Below are 24,181 nucleotides of genomic sequence, written 5' to 3'. Positions count from 1 at the left end.
AGAGGATAACTACTTCGGAAGAGAGTTGTAAAGATTAAATACCTGTAAGGAGTCTATCTCCCACCACAGCAGTAATAACACAATATTTGGTGCTCAGTTAATTTTCCCTTTCCTTTCCCAAGAGACCCTTCAGAACCTTATGTGCATTTTGAACCGAATTCCTAGCTGCAAACTATTCAAAGGTAAAACATTATACCGATTCATATTCTAAAATCTGAAATGGATCTTTAAAAGCCCCTAGTATCTAAATAATTTGAAACAACCATATTTCAACAGGTCCAATAAAGTTTTCTTAGAATTTGTTACACTTTATGACCCAATTAGCTTCGTCTTTAAATGCATATACAAGTACTGGTTTAAAATCAAGATGCTGGTTAACAAAAATATAACAACCTCTGAATTCAGGCATATAATGGAACTAAACAGCCTGCAGTATCATGAAGTCAGCAAAGTAAACACTGGAAAGAGATAGTCGGCCTTGTTGACTCTATTAAACATGTCAAACTACTGCATCTAAAAATATTTGAAAAATCTGCCTATTTTCCATCTGTTGTATTTCTCAGAGGATAACTGAAAGTTCATGCAAAAGTTCATCGTAAGTTCAAATATGTCATATCAGGTCATTTACAGGGTAAAAGTTCACTGGGAGTTTATTAAAGACTGAAGTGGAAAAAGAATAAATATACTAATTATGACCACTGCATTTTTTAGCTTCATAAATAAAAATTATAAATTTTAAAAGACCATGTGCAATGAATAATGGCAACAACAATGATTACAAGGAAGGGTCCTAAGATAGCACCCTTCGGGCTATTCTTAGAGAAGAAGCTGTAGATGAATTTTGGTTGCTCTGATATTAAATTACAACAGTTGTCATATTTTACACTGTACTGAAGAATTTGTTTACACTATTTAAATACAGTAATATAGAGATATAGAAAAAAGAGTGAAACATCAGAAATAATAAATGAATATCTGCTGAACAGAGATGATTTTTAATTTGCAATTGCTAAGAATGCTATTTGAGAACACCATAGGAAGCCAAGAAAAATATGTATGATTTGGAAGAAAATTACTAAATCACTGAAAAAAATCTAAATCGAACAAATATTAGTCAATATTATTGGAATTGCTGAAGCAAAAATTAAGATTTTCTTTTGAATAAAACCTTCACATTTTCTGAGAATGTTTAGAAAATAATTTTCAAGGAAAATAACAGTGAATATGTATATAAAATTTAGGACAAATTCTGGGTTCACAGAATAAAAACATTTTCTTTCTATAAAGTACTGGTACACATTAGAGTTCAGTACAAGGTTCTAAATGGATTGAGTAAGGATGCAGCCCATTGGTTCCCAATTTCTCCTGTCAAATGTGTGGCTCCAGCTTCACAATAGAACTTTAAATCTATAACTTGCTTCTTAAATTGAAAAGCACATTTGGTTCTCTCTATATGTCTATGTTCTCTTCATGATGTATTGTCAATTGGTTTTAATGGATCATAGCATTTATTCATTCATTCACTCAATAAGTGTTAATTTGGTATTTATTATTTACAAGATGCTGTACTAAGGATTATAAAAGACACAAAAATTAACCAGCCAAAAGTTTTGTTTTCAAGAAGGCTACAGTAGAAGAAATATGAAATTTAAAAAATATATCAATAAGTAAATAACACAAAGTTGAAGTCATTCAGTGCCATGTGAGGGATGTAGGTAAATGATTTGGAAGTGGGTAGAAGACACTATTTCTAGTCAGCAAACTAATCTTGGAATTAATTGCTAGCTGAATACGTAATTAAGATGCTAATTTTTTGGTCAAATTGTTAAACATGAATTAAGAGCAAACTTTAAAAAAATCTCTTAACCACCTCATCTCAACTACCTACTAATATATGCCATTGATCGCATCCCAGAATTGTCAAGTTATTTCCACATTTTGCTTAGAAAAGATGGTATTGGATTTGGAAACGATCACTCTTTTATTTGTTAAAAACGTCTAGAAAGAGAGATAGAATGTAACATTTAAAAACAAAACCCTATTAGTAGTCACTGACCTGGAATTTCAGTAATAGAGACTTGAGAAATGTCACAAGTTACATCAGGTAAGAGGAAACGCTGCAGGTTGCCGATTTCATACACTAGCTGTTCAGCCACTGAACCGAAAGAGACTAACCCCCCCATGTCAGGGGGCTTGGACAGGATGAACTGTCCATCAGGAAAACATTCCAGTACAGGAAATCCTATATTGTGCCTAGGTGAAAAACAGGGAAACCTATGGTTTAGAGGAGTCAGGAGGAAAACCTAAGGAAAAGAGACTACATTGTACCAAACAATACTCTGATGAATATAATTATCCAAAACTCACTGTGCATTTTGCATATTCTATTTTTATATTTAATTTTATACCTTTCAAAATCACACAATGATTTATTAATGTGTGATAAGTAGTGAATACAGATGATATCTGGGGTTCAAAGAGAGAGAAATCATATTGAGAAGAATGGATGAAGATTTAGAGTAGAAATTCAGACACTGTTTTTCAGAAGGTTTGGAAATGGTGTCTAGATCCTCTTGATGTGAGAGTGATGAGCACTCCAGCTGATGATATTCAAGGATAAGAAGTCAGGGAGAGCGAGACTACAGAAGCTGTGATGGCTAAAGAGGGTTACACGTCATGAGATTCCTGCCCAGTTGGATTTCTCTGGTCCCAGTGAGCCTCAGCCTAGCTTACTCCACTGGTGGCCAGCTGGGTTTCCCCTCCCTCCACTTACTGCTTGTCATAAACCCGAGCAGGTGGGACTTGGGCCTCAGCTTTCAAATAGCCTTTAATTTATAAAGTCAATCTTTTGTTCACTAAGAAATATAAGGCAATTAAAAGATGATAAATAAAAAGGAGAAATCCAGGGTAATTTAGAGATACAGACTGTAACCTTAGTTTGGTCCTAAAATGGTCATTTAGCAATGTTCAATACTGAACATGATCATTTTGAATAATAAGAAAAAGGGTCCTCTTTGATTCTGGGAGAAAAGAACATTTCATTGTGGTAGACAATAATATAACTTTAAAAGTCAAAGTGGCAAGGTCATAGATAAAGAAATAATGAAAGCTGATGCATTTTATTTCAATATTTCTAAAATGTTTTGAAAGACAATAAAACAACATCTTTTTTTAAAAAAAGATCTTTCAATGTCAAAACAAACCACCTTCTTAGATGGAAAGACATTATAATAAAAATGTCATTTCTACCAAATTTATACATGCAAAAGAAATCCAACTTGGAATCACATTCTTTAGATAAAAGACTATTAAGTTTCATGTGGAAGAATAAACTTAACATGTGCCAGAGAACAGCAAAACACTTCTTAAGAGATAAGGTAGTGAAGAAGGACTTTGCGCATCAGATATTAGAACATTTTATCATGCACCAATATGTGAGTGTTTGTATATGCATTTACATCCACATATGATTATCTGAGGATTAATAAAAAGTATGAAAGAATGTATGTAAGGTCAGTAAAGTGATTACATGGGCAGAAGTTGTACAAAGAGCAAGAGAAAAGATTAGTGGGAAAATGGAGCCAAACAAAACATTTTAAAAAGGTGCATTAGGAAAAAACATAGGAAAAACACTCTTTGACATAAACCATAGCAAGATCTTTATTGACCCACCTCCTAGAGTAATGGAAATAAAAACAAAAATAAACAAATGGAATCTAATGAAACTTCAAAGCTTTTGCACAGCAAAGGAAAGCATAAGACGAAAAGACAACCCTGAGAATGGGAGAAAATATTTGCAAATGAATCAATGGACAAAGGATTAATCTCCAAAATATATAAACAACTCATGCAGATCATTTTTCTTTTTTTTTTTTTTCAGTGTATACATGTCAATCCCAATCGCCCAATTCAGCACACCACCATCCCCACCCCACCGCAGTTTTCCCCCCTTGGTGTCCATATGTCCATTCTCTACATCTGTGTCTCAACTTCTGCCCTGCAAACCAGCTCATCTGTACCATTTTTCTAGGTTCCACATACATGCATTAATATACGATATTTGTTATTCTCCTTCTGACTTACTTCACTCTGTATGACAGTCTCTAGATCCATCCACGTCTCAACAAATGACTCAATTTCGTTCCTTTTTATGGCTGAGTAATATTCCATTGTATATATGTACCACATCTCCTTTATCCAGTCATCTGTTGATGGGCATTTAGGTTGCTTCCATGACCTGGCTATTGTAAATAGTGCTGCAATGAACATTCGGGTGCATGTGTCTTTTTGAATTACGGTTTTCTCTGGGTATATGCCCAGTAGTGGGATTGCTGGGTCATATGGTAATTCTATTTTTAGTTTTTTAAGGAACCTCCATATTGTTCTCCATAGTGGCTGTATCAATTTACATTCCCACCAACAGGGCAAGAGGTTTCCCTTTTCTCCACACCTTCTCCAGCATTTGTTGTTTGTAGATTTTCTGATGATGCCCATTCTAACAGGAGTGAGGTGACACCTCATTGTAGTTTTGATTTGCATTTCTCTAATAATTAGTGATGTTGAGCATCTTTTCATGTGCTTCGTGGCCGTCTGTATGTCTTCTTTGGAGAAATGTCTGTTTAGGTCTTCTGCCCATTTTTGGATTGGGGTGTTTGTTTCTTTAATATTGAGCTGAATGAGCTGTTTATATATTTTAGAGATTAATCCTTTGTCCGTTGATTCATTTGCAAATATTTTCTCCCATTCTGAGGGTTGTCTTTTCGTCTTGTTTATGGTTTCCTTTGCTGTGCAAAAGCTTTGAAGTTTCATTAGGTCCCACTTGTTTATTTTTGTTTTTATTTCCATTACTCTAGGAGGTGGATCAAAAAAGATCTTGCTGTGATTTATGTCAAAGAGTGTTCTTCCTATGTTTTCCTCTAAGAGTTTTATAGTGTCCAGTCTTATATTTAGGTCTCTAATCCATTTTGAGTTTATTTTTGTGTATAGTGTTAGGGAGTATTCTAATTTCATTCTTTTACATGTAGCTGTCCAGTTTTCCCAGCACCACTTACTGAAGAGACTGTCTTTTCTCCATTGTATATCTTTGCCTCCTTTGTCATAGATTAGTTGACCGTAGGTGCGTGGGTTAATCTCTGGGCTTTCTATCTTGTTCCATTGATCTATGTTTCTGTTTTTCTGCCAGTACCATATTGTCTTGATTACTGTAGCTTTGTAGTATAGTCTGAAGTCAGGGAGTCTGATTCCTCCAGCTCCATTTTTTTCCCTCAAGACTGCTTTGGCTATTTGGGGTCTTTTGTGTCTCCATACAAATTTTAAGATGATTTGTTCTAGCTCCGCAAAAAATGCCATTGGTAATTTGATAGGGATTGCATTGAATCTGTAGATTGCTTTGGGTAGTATACTCACTTTCACAATGTTGATTCTTCCAATCCAAGAACATGGTATATCTCTCCATCTGTTGGTATCATCTTTAATTTCTTTCATCAGTGTCTTATAGTTTTCTGCATACAGGTCTTTTGTCTCCCTAGGTAGGTTTATTCCTAGATATTTTACTCTTTTTGTTGCAATGGTAAATGGGAGTGTTTCCATAATTTCTCTTTCAGATTTTTCATCATTAGTGTATAGGAATGCAAGAGATTTCTGTGCATTAATTTTGTATCCTGCAACTTTACCATATTCATTAATTAGCTCTAGCAGTTTTCTGGTGGCAGTTTTAGGATTCTCTATGTATAGTATCATGTCATCCACAAACAGTGACAGTTTTACTTCCTCTTTTCCAATTTGTATTCCTTTTATTTCTTTTTCTTCTCTGATTGCCGTGGCTAGGACTTCCAGAACTATGTTGAATAATAGTGGTGAGAGTGGACATCCTTGTCTCGTTCCTGATCTTGGAGGAAATGCTTTCAGTTTTTCACCATTGAGAATGATGTTTGCTGTGGGTTTGTCATATATGGCCTTTATTATGTTGAAGTAGGTTCCCTCTATGCCCACTTTCTGGAGAGTTTTTATCAGAAATGGGTGTTGAATTTTGTCAAAAGCTTTTTCTGCATCTATTGAGATGATCATATGGTTTTTATTCTTCAATTTGTTAATATGGTGTATCACATTGATTGATTTGCGTATATTGAAGAATCCTTGCATCCCTGGGATAAATCCCACTTGATCGTGGTGTATGATCCTTTTAATGTGTTGTTGGATTCTGTTTGCTAGTATTTTGTTGAGGATTGTTGCATCTATATTCATCAGTGATATTGGTCTGCAATTTTCTTTTTTTGTAGTGTCTTTGTCTGGTTTTGGTATCAGGGTGATGGTAGCCTCATAGAATGAATTTGGGAGTGTTCCTTCCTCTGTAATTTTTTGGAAGAGTTTGAGAAGGATGGGTGTTAGCTCTTCTCTAAATGTTTGATAGAATTCACCTGTGAAGCCATCTGGTCCTGTCCTTTTGTTTGTTGGAAGATTTTTAATCACAGTTTCAATTTCATTACTTGTGATTGGTCTGTTCATATTTTCTGTTTCTTCCTGGTTCAGTCTTGGAAGGTTAAACCTTTCTAAGAATTTGTCCATTTCTTCCAGGTTGTACATTTTATTGGCATAAAGTTGCTTGTAGTAGTCTCTTAGGATGCTTTGTATTTCTGTGGTGTCTGTTGTAACTTCTCCTTTTTCGTTTCTGATTTTATTGATTTGAGTCCTCTCCCTCTTTTTCTTGATGAGTCTGGCTAATGGCTTATCAATTTTGTTTATCTTCTCAAAGAACCAACTTTTAGTTTTATTGATCTTTGCTATTGTTTTATTTGTTTCTATTTCATTTATTTCTGCTCTGATCTTTATGATTTCTTTCCTTCTGCTAACTTTGGGTTTTGTTTGTTCTTCTTTCTCTAGTTTCTTTAGGTGTAAGGTTAGATTGTTTACTTGAGATTTTTCTTGTTTCTTTAGGTAGGCTTGTATAGCTATAAACTTCCCTCTTAGAACTGCTTTTGCTGCATCCCATAGGTTTTGGGTCGTCGTGGTTTCATTGTCATTTGTCTCTAAGTATTTTTTGATTTCCTCTTTGATTTCTTCACTGATCTCTTGGTTATTTAGTAACGTATTGTTTAGCCTCCATGTGTTTGTCTTTTTTACGTTTTTTTCCCTGTAATTCTTTTCTAATCTCATAGCGTTGTGGTCAGAAAAGATGCTTGATATGATTTCAATTTTCTTAAATTTACTGAGGCTTGATTTGTGACCCAAGATGTGATCTATCCTGGAGAATGTTCTGTGCACACTTGAGAAGAACGTGTAATCTGCTGTTTTTGGATGGAATGTCCTATATATATCAATTAAATCTATCTGGTCTATTGTGTCATTTAAAGCTTCTGTTTCCTTATTTATTTTCATTTTGGATGATCTGTCCATTGGTGTAAGTGAGGGGTTAAAGTCCCCCACTATGATTGTGTTACTGTCGATTTCCTCTTTTATAGCTGTTAGCACTTGCCTTATATATTGAGGTGCTCCTATGTTGGGTGCATATATATTTATAATTGTTATATCTTCTTCTTGGATTGATCCCTGGATCATTATTTAGTGTCCTTCCTTGTCTCTTGTAACATTCTTTATTTTAAAGTCTATTTTATCTGATATGAGTATAGCTACTCCAGCTTTCTTTTGATTTCCATTTGCATGGAATATCTATTTCCATCCCCTCACTTTCAGTCTGTATGTGTCCCTAGGTCTAAAGTGGGTCTCTTGTAGACAGCATATATATGGGTCTTGTTTTTGTATCCATTCAGCCAGTCTATGTCTTTTGGTTGGGGCATTTAATCCATTCACGTTTAAGGTAATTATCGATATGTATGTTCCTATGACCATTTTCTTAATTGCTTTGGGTTTGTTTTTGTAGGTCCTTTTCTTCTCTTGTGTTTCCCACTTAGAGAAGTTCCTTTAGCATTTGTTGTAGAGCTGGTTTGGTGGTGCTGAATTCTCTTAGCTTTTGCTTTTCTGTAAAGCTTTTGATTTCTCCATCAAATCTAAATGAGATCCTTGCCGGGTAGAGTAATCTTGGTTGTAGGTTCTTCCCTTTCATCACTTTAAGTATATCATGCCACTCCCTTCTGGCTTGCAGAGTTTCTGCTGAGAAATCAGCTGTTAACCTTATGGGAGTTCCCTTGTATGTTATTTGTCGTTTTTCCCTTGCTGTTTTCAATAATTTTTCTTTGTCTTTAATTTTTGCCACTTTGATTACTATGTGTCTCGGCGTGTTTCTCCTTGGGTTCATTCTGTATGGGACTCTCTGCACTTCCTGGACTTGGGTGACTATTTCTTTTCCCATGTTAGGGAAGTTTTCGACTATAATCTCTTCAAATATTTTCTCTGGTCCTTTCTCTCTCTCTTCTCCTTCTGGGACCCCTATAATGCGAATGTTGTTGCGTTTAATGTTGTCCCAGAGGTCTCTTAGGCTGTCTTCATTTCTTTTCATTCTTTTTTCTTTAGTCTGTTCCGCAGCAGTGAATTCCACCATTCTGTCTTCCAGGTCACTTTTCCGTTCTTCTGCCTCAGTTATTCTGTTATTGATTCCTTCTAGTGTAGTTTTCATTTCAGTTATTGCATTGGTCATCTCTGTTTGTTTGTTCTTTAATTCTTCTAGGTCTTTGTTAATCATTTCTTGCATCTTCTCAATCTTTGCCTCCATTCTTATTCCGAGGTCCTGGATCATCTTCACTATCATTATTCTGAATTCTTTTTCTGGAAGGTTGCCTATCTCCACTTCATTTAGTTGTTTTTCTGGGGTTTTTTCTTGTTCCTTCATCTGGTACATAGCCCTCTGCTTTTTCATCTTCTCTATCTTTCTGTAACTGTGGTTTTTGGTCCACAGGCTGCAGGATTGTAGTTTTTCTTCGCAGCTCATTATTAAAGAAACTAACAACCCAATCCAAAAATGGATAGAAGACCTAAATAGACATTTCTCCAAAGAAGACATACAGATGGCCAAGAAGCACATGAAAAGCTGCTCAACATCACTAATTATTAGAGAAATGCAAATCAAAACTACAATGAGGTGTCACTTCACACTAGTTAGAATGGGCATCATCAGCAAATCTACAAACAACAAATGCTGGAGAGGGTGTGGAGAAAAGGGCACCCTCTTGCACTGTTGGTGGGAATGTAAATTGATACAGTCACTATGGAGAACAGTATGGAAGTTCCTTAAAAAACTAAAAATAGAATTACCATATGATCCAGCAATCCCACTACTGGGCATATACCCAGAGAAAACCATAATTCAAAAAGACGCATACACCCCAATGTTCATTGCAGCACTATTTACAATAGCCAGGTCATGGAAGCAACCTAAATGCCCATCAACAGATGACTGGATAAAGGAGATGTGGTACATATATACAATGGAATATTACTCAGCCATAAAAAGGAACAAAATTGGGTCATTTTTTGAGACGTGGGTGGATCTAGAGACTGTCATACAGAGTGAAGTAAGTCAGAAGGAGAATAACAAATATCGTATATTAACGCATGTATGTGGAACCTTGAAAAATGGTACGGATGAACCGGTTTGCAGGGCAGAAGTTGAGACACAGATGTAGAGAACAAACGTATGGACACCAAGGGGGGGAAAGCCACTGTGGGGAGGGGATGGTGGTGTGCTCAATTGGGCGATTGGGATTGACATGTATACACTGATGTGTATAAAATTGATGACTAATAAGAACCTGCTGCATAAAAAAATAAATTAAATTAAATTAAAAATTAAAAAAAACTAATATTAAACTTTCTTTGGTTTATTTGTATGGAAATATGTTAATATAAATGTTTCAGACAGTACATGAAATTCCTAAAAATCTTATATGTTCTGGTATAATGTTATAAGTCATAATTTTAGTTATTATTTTAAAATGTATATCTCAGAAATAACTAAATTTCCTTGTCAATTGCATTATTATGAACTTTCATCAAATCTTTAACCGTGGTCATTTTTAAGTCTTTTGTCATTTACAGACAGTTCTGGGTGTACTCTGATGCTTTTTCAAAAAATGTTCCTATAAAAGGGTTTCATCTTCAAGGAATTCATGGAAAAGACTCTGACAAGCACAGGTTTCTGGTAACTGACTATACTGCTGAACTGAATGAATAAGCATTTTCAGAACTCTAATGGAAAACTGATGAATTCATAAAAGTGCTAACAAAAGATCAAGATGAAAATAAAATTAATTACATGGAACTGAGTGAACTGAAAAAAAAAAAGTAAGTTATCAGTTTGTTACAGAATATGAATGAGCATAATAAAGGATACAACTTGAAAATGAAGTTTATTTTCTTGTTTATAATATCTGAGTCTAAAAAGCTATAAAATATATTAAAATCTTAGCAAAGTTTAACCAAAAAAAAAATATTTTTTGTTGTTTTGTTTAAAAACAAACAAACAAAAAAACATACGTTAAGAATCAATTTCCCCTTTGTCTTTCATGATTATAAAAGGTCAAATAATTTTTTCTGTAAATAGTAATTAACTTTGAATAATTTTATTAGAATTTGTATGTTTCAATTTTTATAAAACTTAAAAAAAAAAGCTGCATTAAAGCAAGCAGGTAGGATAAGACCACATTTACTCATTTATGATAAATACTGTGTGTGTATCTATCTATTTAGATCTATCTATCTACCTAGAGAGATGTAACATTTTTAACTGTTAGAGAAGGAAAGAAAGACAATTCCAAGGAAGAAGGAAAGATGAGAAAATGGCTGGGAAATGGCTGGCCACGGGCAGGGGCAGACCACGAGCTGAGCTGTCTTCCTCGACCACTTGACCTCTTACTCTATGACACTCTCTAATCACAGCTTCCTATCTTAGAAAGTATCTTCTTCTTCCCACTATCTCTGAATTTCCTGGTAAGAATTTAAACTGTATTCTCCCCAGGACTCATCTTTGCCCTCCTCCTTGCCCTCCCTGGCTTCCCAGATTTTCGGTACCCTCCAAGCCACTCATCCCTCCCATGGCTTCAACATTGGGCTCTTACTGAATGTCATGTAAATCTCTATGTCTTTTCCTCACATTCCCCCAAGCTACTTTCAATTGCTTATATGTCCCACAGTTATCAAAAACTAAATGCAATACTGCTTCCACCTCTATTACTACCATTACCATCACTGCTACTACTGCTTCACTAATGTTAGTACCAATATTATTACTGTTTCCACTGGGTATCATTTATTAGTGTTTACTATGTGGCAGGAGCTGGACTCATTCTTGCCAACAGCAACCCATTTATTGTAATCTATTTTTTATCTTTTTTTTTGGCTGCAGTGCGTGCCATGAGGGATCTTACTCTGACCAGGGATCAAACCCCATGTCCCCTGCAGTGGAGCACAGAGTCTTAACCACTGGACCGCCAGGGAAGTCCCATATAATCTTTACAACGTTATGAGTAGGTATTATTATCTTTATTTTATACTCGAGGAATTCAACAAGACCCAGGACTACATTATCATAATTGAGACATGCAACACACGTTCAGATAAAATCAAAGCATGTTTCTATTCTTGTGTTAATGTAATTTACCTTTTACTAGACTACAATATTTGGTGAATACTGAAATGCAAAACAATAAAAGTGAACATTTTATTGAACTCTTATTATATATATTTTAGTGCTGTTCTAAGTGCTTTACATTTATTGCTTTACTCACACCCCCTTTCATAATAACCTAATGAAAGTAGACATCACCATTGTCTTTATTCTGCAGGTGGGTGAATTGAGGCACATAAAGGCTGAGTAACTGGTTCCATCTCACAGAGCTAGTAGGTGGCAGAACCAGGATTCCAGGCAATAAGTCTTTAGAGTTTATGCTCTTTAATTGGCATTCTGTGCTAGGTGATGCAATTCTGATAAAACCATAGGAGTGCAAAGATCCATGCTCTCAAAGAGTTTACAATCTGTTGAATAGATAAAACCAAGATGATAAAATCTAGGAGGCCATATTTCTGGCACTTCAATTCCTATTTCACAGTTGGAAAGCTGTTGCACTGGCAGCAAGAGGCATGGAGACCAATTAGAAGACTATAATAATAGTCTTCAGAATCTAGATAAGAAAACTGGCAAATCTGGATGAAATATGAAAGGAAGAAAATGAATGCTATTATGGGTTGAAAGTTGACCTTACTGGTGATTGGTGAGATAAGGGAGACCATGGAAGAGAACAAAGTTCACCAGAGCCCAGGCCAGTGGGAGAATGACCATATCACTGTCAGAAATGCACAAGTCTTAAATAGAGGATGATAAGTTTGAGGTAAGAGTAAAATTGTAAATAAAACCAAACCTATCCAGATATTTCTAGTGGAGTTGTGATGCAGGGCAACAGATGTAAACCTGGACAACATTTGTTGTCAAGTAAGGGTCAGAGCTGTGAAAGCAGATGATCATTCTGAGGGAGATAATACAGAGTGTAAGAGCAAAGGGCTGAGGACCATTTCCCATCGGTGTTAAAACCCTCACGTTTCTATTGTTTCCTACCAGCCTGGCATCAGATGACAGTCAAGGAGGAGGAGAAAGAATTAGAAAGAAGAGTGTGCAACACAGGCCTGGCTCTAGACAAGGCTCAAAGGAAGAGTGGAGACAAAAGTGAACAGAGCCATTGTCTAAATGGAGCGGGGACTGGACTGTTGTCTAGAGACTCCTACTTGATACTGGAGGCAAAGACCTATGTACTGTAAGCCTCACATTGGTGAGCTGGCTCATGTTGTAGGGGCTTCTTAGAGTTGGGACCAAGAGCCTTCTGGTACTAAGAACAAAGCCCTGGATGGAATAGGGTGTTAGAAAAAGTGATTTACTAGCATATCCTGGTATTTCAAGATTCCACTATATTTAGTGTACTTAGTCCTTAAAGAGAGAGACTCTATTTCTAGATTAGGTGCTGTATTAGTTTCCTAAGGCAACCATAACAGAGTACCAAAAACTGGATGGCTTAAAGAAACATTTATTATCTCAGTTCTGGAGGCTGGAAGTTTGAAATCAAGTCAACAATCAGGGGCCTGCTCTCTCTGATGGCTCTAGGGGACAGTCCTTCCTTGTTCTTTCCTAGCCCCTGATGGTTGCCAGCAATCTTTGGTGCTCCTTGGTTTGTAGACACATCACTCCAATCCTGTCCTCACATGGTGTTTTCCCTGTGTGTCTTCACATTGTCTTCCCTCTGTGTATGTCTTTATGTCCAAATTTCTACTTTTTTATAAGAACAAAAGTCCTATCGGATTACGGCCTACCCTAATGATCTCATTTGATTTGATTACTTCTGTAAAGACCTTATCTCCAAATAAGGTCACACTTTAAGGTACTGGGGATTAGAACCTCAACATTATCTTTGGGGGACACAATTCAGCACTAAGAGGTACAAAGCTCAGCTTAATAATAAACTAAAGACCATAGTAATAGGAATATAAAAACATCATATATTATTGAGGGAAGTGTGATTTTTAAGAGGCCAAAAGGAATGCTCCTGAAACTTAGCTCTGAATCCTTATTAGATAATTATGGCTAGCATATAAAATTTGTCTGTGTTTCACAATACAAATAAAAACAATACACAATACAAATTTAAAAAGTACAAATAAAAAAAGCAATAATTAAATACGGTTACATAAACAGATAATAAAATTTCTAACATGTAGATGTTATATGCCATCCTATAACCTTTATAATATATGGATTGCTTCCTACCAGTCTGGCACCAAATGTCAATCTGTGAATATTCCACCAGTACTCTGAATACCACATTCAATGAGCTGGCCTGCAAGACTGCAAAGCAAACAAAACCTGGCATTAATACGATAAGCAAAATTTTCAATACTTGTCCAAATATAAAATAATAGGTTATAAGTAAAGTTGGTTTTCAAGTAATTGTCATAAAAGTGGGAAAAATGTGATGATTTTACATGGGTGCCATTGTTTTGTTTGTTTGTTTCCATAAAGTAAGTTAAAATGTAGAAAGGCTATCTTAGAATAATACAATAGAAAAGACGCTGGTCTAAGAATCACAGAAACCTAGGCCAAGTGATAGACTTTAAGCAAAATGGGACTAATGCCTTACTGGTGTAGTTGTAAGAATTAACTGAGACAAAAATATGTGAAAGCACCAAGAACACTGAAAAATGCTTCAAAGTGTAAGTTATTATCAGATGAAATGTGACATTAAATTGTCATTATATTATAGAATAGGAGAGACAACATATAGAATATTACTATCATATTTGATATGTTAATGAACTAAAACGTATCTATAAATACATTGTTAAAACTCACTCTCCGAAAATCTGGAAGATCTGGGAAAGCTGCTTTTTTTTTTTTTCTTGAGTTGAGAGCTTTAATTAGCATGGTATAATAGAATTATTTGGGTTTTACTTATTTGGCCTGTGTGAATCCAGGCTCCATCACTTAACTGTCTCTGTAACTTTGGGCAAGTTATACAATCCTGTTGTATATCAATTTCCTCATCTCTCAAATGGGGATAACAATATCTGCCTAATAAATAAACTGTAAAAATAAAATATTTTGTGAAGTGCCTATCACATAGAATGTACTCAATAAACAATGGTTGTTTTGTTTCATAAAATTTCTTGAATCTTTGTATAAGACATTTCTTTAGCTTTAAAATTCTGCAGTATGTTCAGTGTAGGATGTATTTAGCATGACCTACCAGACACATATATTTTAATTTCTGTAAAGCTTAAGTTAATTTTATTGTTATATAGTCAAAAGAGTAAAATTGCTACTATTATTATTAGTCTTAACTTCCAGCTGCTAATAAATCAAAGTCATTGCTTTTCCAACCAAACTATGAGAAAAAGCAGAAAAACTAATTATTTTATTTATAATACAACCATTTGTATATAAAATCTTTACATAAGTATGTGTTCAAGATAATTTATTCCCTACTTGATCTAAAGTACAATTCAAGATTACTGTAATAGATTCAAATACAAAATTATATGGAGAAACTAACAAAAACCTTTCACAAAGACTTGAAATAGAAATTTCACTCTGTACAAGACAGAATAAACTGGACCAAATTTACACTACTGCCTGAAACAACTAAAAAAACAGACAAAATATATGAAACAGTTTTCAAGACACTGGACATCAGGCAACAAAGAAAATGTAAAACAAAAGAGATGGGCCTATAATTGCATTTCCAGGCCATGTGTTGGGAAGGGGAACCCAGGTGGAGCCAGGCAGGTTCCCTGAGTGCCTGGAACTGAGAGACCAGGGAGGTCAAGGTGACTAGAGTTCCCAGGATAGATTACCATAGAGGAGAAAGCTGTACAGATAGACAACTCCAGAGAGCTGTGCAGGGTCCCTTTCGAGTATCTGGCAGAGAGCTAGCAGCACATGGCTGTGAAGAAGCTTCCCTCGTCTGGGAATAGTGCCTATTCTCACTAGCCAGACTGAAAAATCCCATAATTCATAGGAAAAGTGGTAGAGCACTTATAAGGGCCTTGCCTCAATAGTGGAAAATAACCAGTCCTAGACTAAATGCTGCTCTGGTCCCATATAACAAATACTAAAAGCAAGACCAAAAAGGATCAAATAATTTCAAAGTAACATCATATTTTGAGACAAAGCTCAAAAATATTTACAGGAATATGAAAATCCAGCAACAAACAAGATAAAATTCACAATGTCTGACGTCCAATCTAAAATTACCAGGCGGGGGTCTGGGCAAGATGGTGGAAGAGTAAGACGCGGAGATCACCTTCCTTCCCACAGATACATTAGAAATACATCTACACGTGGAACCGCTCCTACAGAACACCTACCGAATGCTGGCAGAAGACCTCAGACTTCCCAAAAGGCAAGAAACTCCCGACATACCTGGGTAGGGCAAAAGAAAGAAGAAAAAAGAGAGACAAAAGAATAAGGACAGGACCTGCACCAGTGGGAGGGAACTGTGAAGGAGGAAAGGTTTCCACACACTAGGAAGCCCCTTCATGGGCGGAGACTGCGGGTGGCGGAGGGGGGAAGCTTCAGAGCCACGGAGGAGAGCGCAGCAACAGGGGTGCTGAGGGCAAAGAGGAGAGATTCCCACACAGAGGATCGGTGCCGAGCAGCACTCACCAGCCCGAGAGGCTTGTCTGCTCACCCGCTGGGGCGGGTGGGGGCTGGGAGCTGAGGCTCCGGCTTTGTAGATGGGATGCCAGGGAGAGGACTGGCGTTGGCGGCGTGAACACAGCCTGAAGGAGTTAGCGCACCACAGCTGGCTGGAAGGGAGTCCGGGAAAAAGTCTGGAGCTGTGGAAGAGGCAAGAGACTTTTTCTTGCCTCTTTGTTTTGTGGTGCGCAAGGAGAGGGGATTCAGAGCACCGCCTAAACGAGTTCCAGAGACTGGTGTGAGCCTCGGCTATCTGCGCGGACCCCAGAGACGGGCATGAGATACTAAGGCTGCTGCTGCTGCCACCAAGATGCCTGTGTGCGAGCACAGGTCACTATCCACACCGCCCCCCCGGGAGCCTGGGCAGCCCGCCACTGCCAGGCTCCCGTGATCCAGGGACAACTTCCCTGGGAGAATGCACGGCGTGCCTCAGGCTGCTGCAACTTTACACCAGCCTCTGCCGCTGCAGGCTCACCCCGCATCCATACCCTTCCCTCCCCCCGCCTGAGTGAGCCAGAGCCCCCAAAGCAGCTGCTCCTTTAACCCCATCCTGTGTGAGCAAAGAACAGACGCCCTCAGGTGACCTACACGCGGAGGCGGGTGCAAATCCAAAGCTGAGCCCCGGGAGCTGTACGAACAAAGAAGAGAAAGGGAAACTTCTCCCAGCAGCCTCAGAAGCAGCGGATTAAGCTCCACAAACAGAATCATCCCAAATTCAGGAGGTGGACTTTGGGAGCAGGATATATTAATTTTTCCCCTTTTCCTCTTTCTGTGAGTGTATATGTGTATGATTCTGGGTGAGATTTTGTCTGTATAGCTTTGCTTTCACCATTTGTCCTAGGGTTCAGTCTGTCCGTTTTTATTTTTTTTTTACTTAAAAAGTTATTTTTCTTAATAAATTTTTCCTTAATAATTTTTTCCTTATTTTTTATTTTAAAATATTAAAAAAAATTTTTTCTTAATAATTTTTTTATTTTTTATTTTAAAAAGTAAAAAAAAATTTTTCTTAATAAATTTTTTTATGTTATTTAAAAATTTTTAAAAAAATTTTTTTAATAAATTTTTTCTTAATAATTTTTCTTATTTTTTATTATAAAATATTAAAGAAATTTTTCTTAATAATTTTTTTCTTATTTTTACTATAAAAAATTAATAAATTTATTTTTAAAAATTAAAAAAATTTTTCTTAATAAATTTTTTCTTAATAATTTTTTCTTATGTTTTATTATAATAACTTTATTTTATTTTATTTTATCCTCTTTCTTTCTTTCTTTCTGTTTTTTCTCCCTTTTATTCTGAGCCGTGTGGATGAAAGGCTCTTGGTGTTCCAGCCAGGCATCAGGGCTGTGCCTCTCAGGTGTGAGAGCCAACTTCAGTACACTGGTCCACAAGAGACCTCCCAGCTCCACGTAATATCAAATGGCGAAAATTTCTCAGAGATCTCCATCTCAACATCAAGACCCAGCTTCACTCAACGACCAGCAAGCTACAGTGCTGTACACCCTATGCCAAACAACTAGCAAGACAGGAACACAATCCCTTCCATTAGAGAGAGGTTGCCTAAAATCATAATAAGGCCACAGGCCCCCAAAACACACCACCAGACATGAACCTGCCCACGAGAAAGACAAGATACAGCCTCATCCACCAGAACACAGGCACTAGTCCCCTCCACCAGGAAGCCTACACAACGCACTGAACCAACCTTAGCCACTGGGGACAGATACCCAAAACAACGGGAACTACGAACCTGCAGCCTGTGAAAAGGAGACCCCAAACACAGTAAGATAAGCAAAATGAGAAGACACAAAAACACACAGCAGATGAAGGAGCAGGGTCAAAACACACCAGACCTAACCAATGAAGGGGAAATAGGCAGTCTACCTTAAAAACAATTCAGAATAATGATAGTAAAGATGATCCAAAATCTTGGAAATAGAATAGAAAAAATGCAAGAAACATTTAGCAAGGACGTAGAAGAATTAAAGAGGAACCAAGCAATGATGAAAAACACAATAAATGAAATTTAATATACTCTATATGGGATCAATAGCAGAATAACTGAGGCAGAAGAACGGGTAAGTGACCTGGAAGATAAAATAGTGGAAATAACTACTGCAGAGCAGAATAAAGAAAAAAGAATGAAAAGAACTGAGGACAGTCTCAGAGACCTCTGGGACAACATTAAACGCACCAACATTCGAATTATAGGGGTCCCAGAAGAAGAAGAGAAAAAGAAAGGGACTGAGAAAATATTTGAAGAGATTATAGTTGAAAACTTCCCCAATATGGGAAAGGAAATAGTTAATCAAGTCCTGGAAGCACAGAGAGTCCCATACAGGATAAATCCAAGGAGAAACACGCCAAGACACATATTAATCAAACTGACAAAAATTAAATACAAAGAAAACATATTAAAAGCAGCAAGGGAAAAACAAGAAATAACACACAAAGGAATCCCGATAAGGTTAACAGCTGAACTTTCAGCAGTAACTCTGCAAGCCAGAGGGAGTGGCAGGTTATACTTAAAGTGATGAAGGAGAAAAACCTACAACCAAGATTACTCTACCCAGCAAGGATGTCATTCATATTTGATGGAGAAATTAAAACCTTTACAGACAAGCAAAAGCTGAGAGAGTTCAGCACCACCAAACCAGCTTTAAAACAAATGCTAAAGGAATTTCTCTAGGCAAGACACAAGAGAAGGAAAACACCTACAATAACAAACCCAAAACATTTAAGAAAATGGGAATAGGAACATACATATCGATAATTACCTTAAATGTAAATGGATTAAATGCTCTCACCAAAAGACACAGGCTGGCTGAATGGATGTAAAAACAAGACCCGTATATATGCTGTCTACAAGAGACCCACTTCACACCTAGGGACATATACAGACTGAAAGTGAGGGGATGGAAAAAGATATTCCATGCAAATGGAAATCAAAAGAAAGATGGAGTAGCAAATCTCATATCAGACAAAATAGACTTTAAAATAAAGACTATTACAAGGGACAAAGAAGGACACTATATAATGATCAAGGGATCAATCCAAGAAGAAGGTATAACAATTGTAAATATTTATGCACCCAACATAGGAGCACCTCAATACATAAGGGAAATACTAACAGCCATAAAAGGGGAAATCGACAGCAACACAATCATAGTAGGGGACTTTAACACCCCACTTTCACCAATGGACAGATCATCCAAACTGAAAATAAATAAGGAAACACAAGCTTTAAATGATACATTAAACAAGATGGACTTAATTGATATTTATAGGACATTCCACCCAAAAACAACAGAATACACATTTTTCTCAAGTGCTCATGGAACATTCTCCAGGATAGATCATATCTTGGGTCACAAATCAAGCCTTGGTAAATTTAAGAAAATTGAAATCGTATCAAGTATCTTTTCCGACCACAATGCTATGAGACTAGATATCAATTACAGGAAAAGATCTGTAAAAAATACAAACACATGGAGGCTACACAATACACTACTTAATAACGAAGTTATCAGTGAAGAAATCAGAGGGGAAATCAAAAAATACCTAGAAACAAATGACAATGGAGACACGACGACCCAAAACCTATGGGATGCAGCAAAAGCAGTTCTAAGAGGGAAGTTTATAGCAATACAAGCCTACCTCAAGAAACAGGAAACATCTCGAATAAACAATCTAACCTTGCACCTAAAGCAAATAGAGAAAGAAGAACAAAAAAACCCCAAAGCTAGCAGAAGGAAAGAAATCATAAAGATCAGATCAGAAATAAATGAAAAAGAAATGAAAGAAACAATAGCAAAGATCAATAAAACTAAAAGCTGGTTCTTTGAGAAGATAAACAAAATTGATAAACCATTAGCCAGACTCATCAAGAGAAAAAGGGAGAAGATTTAAATCAATAGAATTGGAAATGAAAAGGGAGAAGTAACAACTGACACTGCTGAAATACAAACGATCATGAGAGATTACTACAAGCAACTCTATGCCAATAAAATGGACAACCTGGAAGAAATGGGCAAATTCTTCAAAATGCACAACCTTCCAAGACTGAACCAGGAAGAAATAGAAAATATGAACAGACCAATCACAAGTAATGAAATTGAAACTGTGATTGAAAATCTTCCAACAAACAAAATCCCAGGGCCAGATGGCTTCACAGGCGAATTCTATCAAACATTTATAGAAGAGCTAACACCTATCCTTCTCAAACTCTTCCAAAATATTGCAGAGGGAGGAACACTCCACAACTCATTCTACGAGGCCACCATCACCCTGACACCAAAACCAGAGAAAGATGTCACAAAGAAAGAAAACTAGAGGCCAATACCACTGATGAACATAGATGCAAAAATCCTCAACAAAATACTAGCAAACAGCATCCAACAGCACATTAAAAGGATCATACACCATGATCAAGTGGGATTTATTCCAGGAATGCAAGGATTCTTCAATATAGGCAAATCAATCAACGTGATACACCATATTAAAAAATTGAAGGAGAAAAACCATATGATCATCTCAATAGATGCAGAGAAAGCTTTCGACAAAACTCAACACCCATTTATGATAAAAGCCCTGCAGAAAGTAGGCATAGAGGGAACTTTCCTCAATGTAATATTGGCCATATATGACAAACGCACAGCCAACATCGTCCTCAATGGTGAAAAACTGAAACCATTTCCACTAAGATCAGGAAGAAGAAAAGGTTACCCACTCTCACCACTATTATTCAACATAGTTTTGGAAGTGTTAGCCACAGCAATCAGAGAAGAAAAAGAAATAAAAAGAATCCAAATCGGAAAAGAAGTAAAGCTGTCACTGTTTGCAGATGACATGATACTATACATAGAGAATCCTAAAGATGCCACCAGAAAACTACTAGAGCTAATCAATGAATTTGGTAAAGTAGCAGTATACAAAATTAATGCACAGAAATCTCTTGCATTCCCATACACTAATGTTGAAACATCTGAAAGAGAAATTAAGGAAACAGTCCCATTTACCACTGCAACAAAAAGAATAAAATATCTAGGAATAAACCTACCTAAGGAGACAAAAGACCTGTATGCAGAAAATTATAAGACACTGATGAAAGAAATTAAAGATGATACAAAGAGATGGAGAGATATACCATGTTCTTGGATGGAAGAGTCAACATTGTGAAAATGACTCTACTACCCAAAGGAATCTACAGATTCAATGCAATCCCTATCAAACTACCACTGGTATTTTTCACAGAACTAGAACAAAACATTTCACTATTTGTATGGAAACACAAAAGACCCCGAATAGCCAAAGCAATCTTGAGAACAAAAAATGGAGCTGGAGGAATCAGACTCCCTGACTTCAGACTATATTACAGAGCTACAGTAATCAAGACAGTTTGGTACTGGCACAAAAACAGAAACATAGATCAATGGAACAGGATAGAAAGCCCAGAGATAAACCCATGCACATACGGTCACCTTACCTTTGATAAAGGAGACAAGCATATACAGTGGAGAAAAGACAGCCTCTTCAATAAGTGGTGCTGGGAAAACTGGACAGGTACATGTAAAAGTATGAAATTAGAACACTCCCTAACACCATACACAAAAATAAACTCAAAATGGATTAAAGACCTAAATGTAAGGCCAAACTATCAAACTCTTAGAGGAAAACATAGGCAGAACACTCTAAGACACAAATCACAGCAAGATCCTTTTTGAACCAACTCCTAGAGAAATGGAAATAAAAACACATATAAACAAATGAGACCTAATGAAACTTAAAAGCTTTTGCACAGCAAAGGAAATCATAAACAAGACCAAAAGAAAACCCTCAGAATGGGAGAAAATATTTGCCAATGAAGCAACTGACAAAGGATTAATCTCCAAGATTTACAAGCAGCTCATGCAGCTCAATAAGAAAATAACAAACAACCCAATCCAAAAATGGGTAGAAGACCTAAATAGACATTTCTCAAAAGAAGATATACAGATTACCAACAGATACATGAAAGAATGCTCAACATCATTAATCATTAGAGAAATGCAAATCAAAACTACAATGAGATATCATCTCACAGCGGTCAGAATGGCCATCATCAAAAAATCTAGAAACAATAAATGCTGGAGAGGGTGTGGAGAAAAGGGAACACTCTTGCACTGTTGGTGGGAATGTAAATTGATACAGCCACTATGGAGAACAGTATGGAGGTTCCTTGAAAAACTACAAATAAAACTACCATATGACCCAGCAATCCCACTACTGGGCATATACCCTGAGAAAGCCATAATTCAAAAAGAAGCATGTACCAAAATGTTCATTGCAGCTCTATTTACAATAGCCAGGACATGGAAGCAACCTAAGTGTCCATCATCGGATGAATGGATAAAGAAGATGTGGCACATATATACAATGGAATATTACTCAGCCATAAAAAGAAACGAAATGGAGGTATTTGTAGTGAGGTGGATGTAGTTAGAGTCTGTCATACAGAGTGAAGTAAGTCAGAAAGAGAAAAACAAATACAGTATGCTAACACATATATATGGAATCTAAGGAAAAAAAAAAAAAGGTCATGAATAACCTAGTAGCAAGATGGGAATAAAGACACAGACCTACTAGAGAATGGACTTGAGGATATGGGGAAGGGGAAGGGGAAGATGTGACAGGGTGAGAGAGTGGCATGGACATATATACACTACCAAATGTAAAATAGATAGCTAGTGGGAAGCAGCCGCATAGCACAGGGAGATCAGCTTGGTGCTTTGTGACCACCTAGAGTGGTGGGATAGGGAGGGTGGGAGGGAGGGAGATGCAAGAGGGAAGAGATATGGGAACATATGTATAACTTATTCACTTTGTTATAAAGCAGAAACTAACACACCATTGTAAAGCAATTATACTCCAATAAATATGTTAAAAAATAAATAAATAAATAAAAATCATTGCCATAAAAAATAAAATAAAATAAAATAAAATAAAATAAAATAAAATAAAATAAAATAACCAGGCATGCAAAAAAGCAGGAAAATGCAACCCACATTGAGGGGAAAAAAAAAATCTATCCATTAAAACAGACGCATATCAGACACAGATGTTAAAAACAGCAGACAAAGAGCATTACTCTAACTGTATTCCATGTGTTGAAAAAAAACATAAAAAAGATCCCAAACAAAAACACAAAAGATATCCAAATTTGAATTTTTAAAGAAGAAAACTACAAGACTGAGATGAAAAAATACTGATTTTGATAATGGCAAATTAGACATTGCAGAAGAAAAGATTAGTTAACTTGAAGATGAAACTACAGAAATTATCCAATAGAAACTATCCAAAAGTTTCATGGAGAGGTAAAAGAATTTTAAAAAATGAAGCTGTCAGAGAACTTTATGTGACATAATATATGTGTAATTGTAGTCCCAGAGAAGGGAGAGGAACATAAAAAATATTTGAAGAAATAAAGGCTAAAATGTTTTTAAATTTGATGAAAACTATAAATTCACAGATACAAGAAGATCACAAACACCAATCACAAGAAACATGATGAAAAGTCACATCTTAATAAAATTGCTTAAAACCAGCGATAAAGAGAAAATCTTAAAAGCAAACACATATAGAGATATAACGATAAGAATGTCAGCAGATTTCTCATCAGAAGCAATGTTGAGAATGCAATAGAGCATCAACTTTAAAGTACTGAAAGAAAAACAACCTGTCAACCTAATATTCTACACCCAAGGAAAATATCTTTCAAGAACAAGAAAGACTTTTCTAGACATACAAAAGCTGAAAGAATTCATCACCAGCAGACCTGTATTATAACATTCTAAATATTAAAGTCTTTCAGGCAGAAGGAATGTTACTAGATAGACATATTAATCCACACCAAAGACTGGAAAGGCTCAAAAATGTTAACTACTTGGGTAAATATATAAGATTTCTTACTTATTCTTAACACTTAAAGCACTTTAAAAGATTACAATGCCAATAAAATATAAATAACAATAATAAGAACATAATATTAAATAATAAAAATGAATTGTTGAGTTTATA

At 36.2% G+C, this 24,181-nt stretch overlaps 1 protein-coding gene and 1 long non-coding RNA gene across 6 annotated transcripts in view; one reads left to right on the top strand and one right to left on the bottom strand.

Annotated features, from left to right (window-relative positions):
• Nucleotides 1-16,159, bottom strand: part of LRAT (lecithin retinol acyltransferase) — a 100,052-nt gene extending 83,893 nt beyond the window's left edge. For 4 of the 5 annotated variants that reach the window (XM_082463579.1, XM_082463581.1, XM_082463576.1 and 1 more), the window contains exons 1-2: nucleotides 13,700-16,158; nucleotides 2,057-2,253 (exon numbers count right to left, since the gene is read on the bottom strand). The gene's annotated coding sequence lies outside the window, so the exon portion shown is untranslated. Of the gene's footprint in view, nucleotides 1-2,056; nucleotides 2,254-13,699 lie in introns of all 5 variants that reach the window. The other variant, XR_014264154.1, reaches the window with a different exon arrangement.
• The window catches only part of LOC309661689, a 278,933-nt gene that overhangs the window by 156,120 nt on the left and 98,632 nt on the right, over nucleotides 1-24,181 (top strand). The window lies entirely within an intron of this gene.

The sequence above is a fragment of the Balaenoptera physalus genome, assembly GCF_965194825.1.
Source record: "Balaenoptera physalus genome assembly, chromosome: 5".
Taxonomy (NCBI): Eukaryota; Metazoa; Chordata; class Mammalia; order Artiodactyla; family Balaenopteridae; genus Balaenoptera; species Balaenoptera physalus.
The sequence above is the reverse complement of the archived record's forward strand: the minus strand, read 5'-3'. Positions and strand labels throughout refer to the sequence as shown.